Genomic DNA, 9,451 nt, shown 5'->3' with positions numbered 1-9,451 from the left:
TGTATGTGACATCACTGATGTCATCAGTGTTGTGACATCACTGATGATGTCATCAGTGCCCAGAGATGGAGACTTGGACGTGAGTCGCACGCACGTAATGCCTACCCCACACTACAGGATAATTTGCAAGATTATGGCCAAGATTCCCCCCTCCCGATTTTCTCGGGGGTGCTCCCGATTTGAAGCGCGTCGGGCAGATAATCTTCCCAAATGATCCTGTAGTGTGTGGGGTTCAAAGATTCACAATCGGGAAGACTGCCTCTTCCCGATTGTGAATCGGGCATATCTAACATGTTAGATATTTACAACCCGACAGGCGATTGCATCTTGAGCAGAGAGCCAGTAGTAGCTGCGTTTCCATTACAGTTTTTCGCAAAATAATCTGGTCCGCGTCCGCTCGCAGCCCCGCACAGAAACAAAGAACGAGGAAATTGTCATCGAGGTGAAATACCCGTGCGTCTTTGAACGGGACGGAAAACTAAATGCTATACTGCAAAGCATGTAGCCTACAACAAGCGCTTAGGTCTCAGCTTCCCGGATTGGCGAGTGTCCGCACGGAAAAGTGAGTCAAATCAGCAGACACGCCCCTCCACAAGACACCTGTGCAGACGGTTTTCGCCTGGCCGTGCACAGTAGGCCTACACCCCGAATGGACGCGGCTGTCCGCGCAAATATTAGTTAAACAAATCCTTTCAGTGCAAATGCATTATAAAAACAAAAAATAAAATTTGTTTAGAAAACGAAATGACACTACTACACCCGGTGCGCACACTGAATAGGCATTTTAAAAGTTAACATCGAGCCCTGCTTCCAAGGTGAATCTTCGGCATAATCTTCTAGTGTGTGGGGTTGCGTTTGAACAGACGCGATTGTGTGTGTGTCCCAAGATTGAAATGTTAAAAAATCGGCTCTCTCTGTCCTGTAGTGTGTGGGCTCTCAAGATTTTTATAATCTTCAAGGATTTGAAAATCCTGTAGTGTGGGGTAGGCATAAGTCACACACGCAGTGACTTGAGACTTATCCTCAAATACTTCGAGACTTGACTTGGACTTGAGATTTGGGACTTGTGAACAATCTTTATTTTTGTGTGTATTAACATTAAGGAAAGGTCTATTAATAATAATCTCAACTAATCAATGCTGATGTTGGATGCTAATAGATAGACTGTGGATAATATAGTAGCCTACATTATTTGAATCCCTTAGTTTGAGCTATGCAGTGTTCTAAGCAGACTGGATGGCATGCAGCAGATGATAGAACGCTCATCCCTAAGAGACTTGAGACTTGACTCAGAATTGAGAATTGCTCTTAATTTTACATGCATACAGGGGGTGTGTGTGCCCCCTTATGACATCACTAATGACATCATCAGTCTTATGATCATCAGTGATGTCACAATGCCTCCTTGTGCGTGTGTGCCTAATTGCTCAAGTGACTCATCACTGTTGACATCAGTGATGAGTGATGACATCACTTCCAGTTGAGTGACATCACTTCAAGCGACCACCGGGACACAAATTGAAACAAACATTGCCCACATTGCAACATGTATAGATATATAGTTATGTATGTATGCACATGGGCATTGAGCAATGATGATGTCATAGACATTGTGACATCATCAGTGATGATATCACTGCACTGATGTCACTGCAGAGGCTATAAGTAGGACCGGTTCAAAGGTCAAAGATACCAGGCAGCAGCAGCAGCACATCACAACAGCTACTGCCAACATGAGCCCCCACCACACTCAGCAACAGGAGCAGAAAGCCGCCGAGCAACAGCTCACTGATCCCGAGGACATGGATGTAGAAGCTGGGGACACGGACGATCCCCCGAGAATCCCGGCCAACCCGGTGATCAACGGCAACGTGGTGGCCATGGCAGACGGAGACAACAACACAGAGGAGGATATGGAGGATGACGTCAGTTGGCGGTCGGAAGCAACCTTCCAGTTCGTGGTGGAGCACTTCAGCCAACTGAGCAACATGGTGCTCAGCCCGTCCTGCTTTGTGCGGAACATTCCATGGAAGATCATGGTGGCGCCGCTCCTCAGCAACAAGAGGGTGGGCTTCTATCTGCAGTGCAACGCAGAGTCTGACTCCACGTCATGGTCGTGCCACGCCCAGGCCACACTGAAGGTCATCAACTACAAAGATGACAAGGAGTCCTTGAGTTACAGGGTCAGTCACCTCTTCTCCCACAAGGAAAATGACTGGGGCACCAACTGGATGCCCTGGATGGATTTGATCGATCCAGGGAGCGGCTTCATTGATGACGACAAAGTCACCTTCGAAGTCTACGTCCACGCAGACGCCCCGCATGGAGTGGCCTGGGACTCCAAGAAACACACAGGCTATGTGGGGCTGAAGAACCAGGGGGCCACCTGCTACATGAACAGCCTGCTACAGACGCTCTTCTTCACCAACCAGCTACGGCAGGCGGTGTACATGATGCCCATGGATGGAGACGACTCATCCAAGAGCGTCCCCCTGGCACTGCAGAGGGTCTTCTATGAGTTGCAGCACAGCGATAAGCCCGTCAGCACCAAGAAACTCACCAAGTCCTTTGGATGGGAGACACTAGAAAGTTCCATGCAACATGATGTACAGGAGCTGTGCAGAGTGCTCCTGGACAACGTGGAGAACAAAATGAAAGGCACTTGTGTGGAGGGAACCATCCCCAAGCTCTTCAGAGGAAAAATGGTGTCGTATATCCAGTGTAAACATGTGGGCTACCGGTCAGAGCGGATAGAGGACTACTATGACATCCAGCTCAGCGTAAAAGGAAAGAGTATCTTTGAGTCTTTCAAAGACTACGTCGCTACAGAACAGTTGGACGGAGACAACAAATACGATGCAGGAGAGCACGGCCTTCAGGAAGCGGAGAAGGGGGTCAAGTTCCTCACCTTCCCTCCCGTCCTTCACCTGCAGCTGATGAGGTACATGTATGACCCAGAGACTGACCAAAACATCAAGATAAACGACAGGTTTGAGTTCCCAGAGCAGCTCCCCCTGGACGAGTTCCTCGAGAAGATGGACTCCAAGGACCCAGCCAACTACATCCTGCACGCAGTGCTGGTGCACAGCGGCAACAACCACGGCGGTCACTATGTCGTCTATCTTAACCCCAAAGGAAATGGCCAAGTGAGTGTCAATGAGCCAATATGGTGCAAGTTTGATGATGACGTGGTCTCACGGTGCACCAAGGAGGAGGCCATAGAGCACAACTATGGCGGCCACGATAACGTCCTCTCGGTGCGTCACTGCACCAATGCCTACATGTTGGCATACATCCGAGAGTCTAAGCTCAGCGAAGTGCTCCTGCCGGTGTTGGATGTGGACATCCCCCAGCAGCTGGTGGAGCGTCTGCAGGAGGAGAAGAAGGTGGAGGTGGATGCTCACCTCTACATGCAGGTCCAGATAGTGACGGAGGACCAGTTCTATGGTCACCAGGGCAATGACATGTACGATGAGGAGAAGGTGAAGTACACAGACTTCAAGGTTCTGAAGAGCTCCACACTGCAGGAGTTCATCCAGAAGCTCTCGCAGACCATGGGTTTCCCACAGGACCAGATGAGGCTGTGGTCCATGCAGGCCAAGAGCAACGGAACCAAGCGACCCACCATGCTCGACTACGAGGCCAACTGCAACAAGTCGATGATCGACTTGACCCCCTGGACAATATTTCTGGAGAGAATGGATCCAGAGATGGCTGCCAGCGGGGCCATGTTACCTATGTTTCACAAATACGACAACATCATGCTGTTCTTGAAGATATATGATCCCAAAACCAGAAGCTTAAATTATTGTGGACATATCTACACACCTAGATCCTGCAAAATACGAGACCTGTTGCCAGGCATTTGTGAGAGAGCGGGGTTTCAGCAGGAAACTAGCCTTATCCTCTATGAGGAACTAAAGCCCAACCAAACGGAGCGGATACAGGACTACGATGTCTCTCTGGACAAGGCATTGGACGAGCTCATGGACAGTCACATCATTGTCTTCCAGAAGGATGACACAGAAAACGACAGCAGCGAGCTGCCTACGGCCAAGCACTATTTCTGTGACTTCTACCACCGGGTGGATGTCATCTTCTGTGACAAGAACATCCCCAATGACCCCGGCATTGTGGTCACGCTCTCCAACCGAATGAACTACTCTCAGGTGGCCAAGACGGTAGCGCAGAGGTTGAACACAGACCCCATGCTGCTGCAGTTCTTCAAGTTACACTGGGAGGGAGACAGTCCAGGGAATCCTCTCAGACACAACTATGATGGAACGCTGCGGGACCTGCTGCAGTACTGCAATTCCAAGAAACTCTACTACCAGCATTTGAAGATGAAGATCACAGACCTTGAGAACAGGATGAGTTTCAAGTCCATATGGCTCAACAGCCAGTTCAGAGAGGAGGAGATCACCCTCTACCCTGACAAGCACGGCTGTGTGCGGGACCTGCTGGACAAATGTAAAAAAGCAGTTGAGCTCTCTGACAAAGGCTCTGAGAAGCTCAGGCTGTTAGAGATAGTGAGCCATAAAATCATTGGGGTGCACCAGGAGGACGAGCTAGAATGTTTATCTCCGGCTGCCAGCCGCACCTTCAGAATAGAGGAGATTCCACTGGACCAGGTGGACTTGGACAAGGACAGTGAGATGCTAATCCCCGTCGCTCACTTCCACAAGGAAGTCTTCGGCACCTTTGGGATCCCCTTCCTTCTCAAGATCAGACAGGGCGAGTCGTTCCGGGAGGTGATGAGGAGGATCCAGACCATGCTGGACATCCAGGAGAAAGAGTTTGAAAAGTTCAAGTTTGCGGTTGTGATGATGGGCCAGCCTCAGTACATCACTGATGACGAGTCTGAGGTCAACTTGAAGGATTTTGAGCCACACCCAGGTTACATGTTCCACCCGCGCCCCTGGCTCGGGTTGGACCACTTCAACAAAGCTCCAAAGAGACGTAGCTACACCTACCTGGGGAAAGCAATCAAGATCCACAACTAAAACAGTTAACCATTCCTCCTCTTCCTCCCTACTTAACGCACCATAACAACAGACTAACCAACTACAGTGTGTGTGTGTGTGTGTGTGTGTGTGCTTGTTAAAAAGTGCAGTACAAAAATGACCCGCAGAAACACCTTAATTTGATCTTTTCCGATTTAAATTCCTCTCTGTAGCAGCAGTGTACGCAGGGCTGACATGTAATCGGGATTATGTAATCATATTATGAAAAATAAATTATAATCAGCCCAGATTACTTTTGGAAAATGTGTAATCAGATTATAGTTATATTTGTCAAGGAAACTTGATTATTTTTTAAATTTAAAATATGGCCATTTTCAACCCCACCCTTGAGAGCTCAGCAACAGCCAGCAGTGCAGTGGTTTGCCTTTTTCTCATTACGATCCCAATCAACACCCCCCACCCCCCCAGCACAAAAGATGGTCCTCCCCCTTTCCTCCCTCAAACTGCCGCTACAATGTCTCCAGGACCACATTTTGCCTTGATGACACACACAAACACACACATGCTGACAAGGTGAAAACAAGCTCGAATTCGCTATATGCCAGTCAGCATAATGTGTGTTACTGATGACATCACGGATGTCTTCAGGGTTGTGAGTCAGTCAGCCTTCATTGCTCAGGGTTGTGATAGATGTAGGCCGGCAGCCAGCTGCCTGGCAACAATACCAGCCGACGACACTGGCTGGTAATAATAATAAGATGTCACAATGTCACAGAAGTCAAAACACGTGGCGTGGCGTTATACGTATGTGTTACACGTATGAGACTTTCATGATGTTTATGTAGCATGCCCAAGTGCAATCAAATCTTGTTTTACACGGAATGGGACCTCAGCAACAAAGACTTGAACAAAAGAAAAAATACAGTAGACCTGTAGCCTAGACGTTTATTCCAGAATGTTTTTGTAAGGATAATTTGAGTTGACCAACTGCAAATGCTGAATATGTACGTTTTATTTGCAAAGGTTGACTGCAAATGTTGAGGTGTTTTAAAAGCTGCAAACAGATATGCAAATTTGTGTGACATCATGCACTTCATTGTGATGTCATCCACTCCATTCTCATTGATTTTGACTGCTGAGTGGCCTCGCCTGTCCTATTGGCATGTGCAGCGCACAATAGCTCAAATTCGCATCACTGATGACATCACTCACTGATGACATCACAATTGCTCGCGTGACCATCACTGGTCACATCATGGAGTGCTCGAGTGACATCACTCAGCGCACAATTGAATGATGATGTCATAGATACTGTGACATCATCAGTGACATCACAATTGCTCGAGTGACCATCACTGATGACATCATCGAGTGCTCGAGTGACATGACTGAGACATTGTGACATCATCAGTCACCCTAACCCAAATCTCACAATGTGGGACCAAAGTCACAGACAGACAGACAGACAGACAGACAGAGCCTTACTCAATTTGATATGAATTATGATGATGATGATGATGAAGGTGCGATCTTTTCGATGTTAGATTTTGAATTAATCCAAAAGACAGGGCAAATTCGGCCCAGGATCACGCGGTTCATGAAAAACAAAACACACAGCAAAACAAGTCAACATAGAAGGTAAGAGGTACAAATGACATATCAATCTATGACATCATCATCACTGATGACAGCCAGTCAATACTGAGGAAACCCAAAGGCTGAAATGCGTCTGTTAGTGCTGCAGCTGTCCGGATTAAAAGCTTTTTTTTTTTTTCTTGACCTGTGATGAGTGCTACCAGTTTCACCGGACTTTTCATGCTCTGTTGGGCTGGCACCTGATGTACTAAGACTGACTTGAGCACACCATAATAATTAATGGCTTGATTAACAGAATTGCTATAGGGATTTTAAAGACAAATTATCCAATATGTAAAATAAAATGGACTGAGAAACAGCGGGTAATTATAGCCTGCCATGTTGAGTGAATATATAGAGGGATAACTGGGCTGTGTGTGTGTGAGACTATATTGAGCTTGAATGGAGGGGAGACAATTATCTTGTCGAACTGAAAGTGATGACAGGCGCTCTCCGTATCACAGTGAAATAGAGACAAAAATGAGGCAACTGGCCGACCGTGTGAACAGACAGGACTCACTTTAGAAGAAATAACAGATGAGAGAGAGAGAGGAGAGAGAGAGGGGGGAGATAGAGAGAGAGAGGAGAGAGAGAGAGAGAGAGGGGAGATAGAGACAGGAGAGAGAGAGAGAGAGAGAGAGAGAGGAGAGAGAGGGGAGATAGAGAGAGAGAGGAGAGAGAGGAGAGATGCTAGATAGAGAGAGGAGAGAGAGGGGAGTCTTGGGGGATAGAGAGAGAGAGAGAGATAGAGGAGAGATGGGAGATAGAGAGAGAGAGAGGGGGCGTTTCAGAGTCTTGCCCTCATTTAAAAGCTAATAATACAAAAAAGAACGAGCAGCAGTCAGATAACAAACACTGTGAGTGTTCAGCTTGTGACACAGCAAGCCCATCCAGCGGGGTTGTCTGCTTCCCTACCCCCTGACTAGTCACTCAGAGTGGTTTCTCTCACAAATGACCCGACGCCGATTCAACTGTTCAAATGTTGATGTCATCAGTAACACACATCCGGTTCACTAAATCTTGGGTATTTTTAATTTAAAATATTGGGCCTCACAAGAGCATACTGCGAGGAGGTGGAGTCACACAGTCTCCATAGCTCAGTGACAAGAACTTACATGGATAAGAAGAACTGAAGGCTAATACTTTGTTCCAGTACAACATAATGACTGCAGCGCTGGTGTCAAAAAGTCTAAACAGCATCGCCTCTTGCCTTCGTTATACTCTTTGTCTGCGCTACAACCACCAATACCTCTTATTTATTTGTCACAGAGAAGAGTGGAGCTGGAGCAGAAACACTGAGTTATCCTGCCATCACTTCTCCATATCTCTGCAGCAGCAATAGCATGATGTAAACACCAAAAACTAAAAGTTACACAAAGGTTCTGCAAACCATTTGAAATGGTATCAAGCCATTTTAAAACTGGAGAAACACTTTGAAGAATAGAGCCCAGACACAGTATTTAATTTGTTTCTTTGTCTATTTGAAGATTTGGAGGTGGAGATACTGCCGATATGCCATCACTGTGCTGCCTCTGTTGCTCCACCACTGGCTGGCCTTTGTTTAGATTTGTTTTAACATTTTGACTGAGCCATGATATCAAGTGTGACGAGTCTAAATGTATTCTGAAGCTATTAGTGAATTATTGCATTTTACCTTGTTTGTAAACATGATTTAGTCCAAAGTCCTTAAAAAAACCCTGTGCATAATCATAATTTGTTTATTTTACCTCTGCTCCTCTCATTTTATTTTATTAACTCAAAATCACTCGACTGTGTAATTGTGTAGTGTCGAAGATGTGCTGCTGTAATCATAAAATAATGTGCTTTTGTGATGAGCTCATGAAAACATCGTCACGAGCCACAGTGACAACGCCAAACACCACAAAATGTGATCCCACCCACATGTGGCCCAGATGGGACATACTAGGGGTGTCACGATACACTCAGTTCACGATACGATACGATACACGATATTGGGTTCACGATAACGATACAATACGATAGTTTAACAATATTTTTTTGCGATCGATTTGTAAGTTGAGGGGGCATCCTCCACGCTAATTTGAGTAATTTCACCATGTCCATCCTCCGTGTCTGTAACGTCCCTCGTCTGTTCAAACAAAGCAATGAAAAGGAGAGCGAGCATGCAATCAGATGCAGATCAGTGCCACCATGTTCAGCTTCTTTTTCTCACGATATGAGATTTCATCTCAACGATACGTATTGTCATGTTTTGATATCGCGATATATTGTGGGACGATATATTGTGACATCCCTAGGACATACTGTATGTAGATTATTGTTGTCAAAATCTTCTTCTAGCGCACAAACCATCAAATGAATCCAAAACAGTTGCACACAAACTTCCAACTTTGTTTTAATTATTTGTTGTAATATTTCAAGTTAATTTCCTCCTGTACAGATGGAACCAAGATCCACCTTATGGTTCTACATTAAGTTGTATATGGTACGAGGATTCTCCCTCAAGAAAGACGCTTCAGTTCTCTGAGTGTGAACTCCTGCGATCTAGAAAACCATCATTCTAATAAAAAGCAACAACACAAACCACCATGGGACATAAAAAATGATCGCTAAACTCTCAAATATCAATAAAACTGCCAGAGATATTTTTCTCTATTAACGGCTGCTTCACAGTGACCTTCACCCTGATAAAAAACCACTGTCAGCAGTCTGAACAGATTGATCACCACACCCACCATTAACCGCCATCAACACGTCTGCAAAGTGCAAAACAATAAAGCGCTGGAGAGGACTGGTTACAAATATATAATCTCTGGGGGTGTTAATAACAGAGCACTCAAGAATACTATGCAGATCTGTTTGTGAATCAG

General features: G+C 46.0%; 1 pseudogene across 1 annotated transcript; it reads left to right on the top strand.

Annotated features, from left to right (window-relative positions):
• The first annotated feature begins 1,718 nt into the window (after window positions 1-1,718).
• Window positions 1,719-5,003, top strand: LOC310793390 (ubiquitin carboxyl-terminal hydrolase 7 pseudogene; annotated as a pseudogene). The gene has a single exon. The product of its transcript is annotated as a ubiquitin carboxyl-terminal hydrolase 7 pseudogene (transcript).
• The last annotated feature ends 4,448 nt before the right edge of the window (window positions 5,004-9,451 follow it).

This window comes from Poromitra crassiceps (genome assembly GCF_964638095.1).
Source record: "Poromitra crassiceps genome assembly, chromosome: 18".
NCBI classification, from domain to species: Eukaryota; Metazoa; Chordata; class Actinopteri; order Beryciformes; family Melamphaidae; genus Poromitra; species Poromitra crassiceps.
This window is presented reverse-complemented; position numbering and strand designations above follow the sequence as displayed.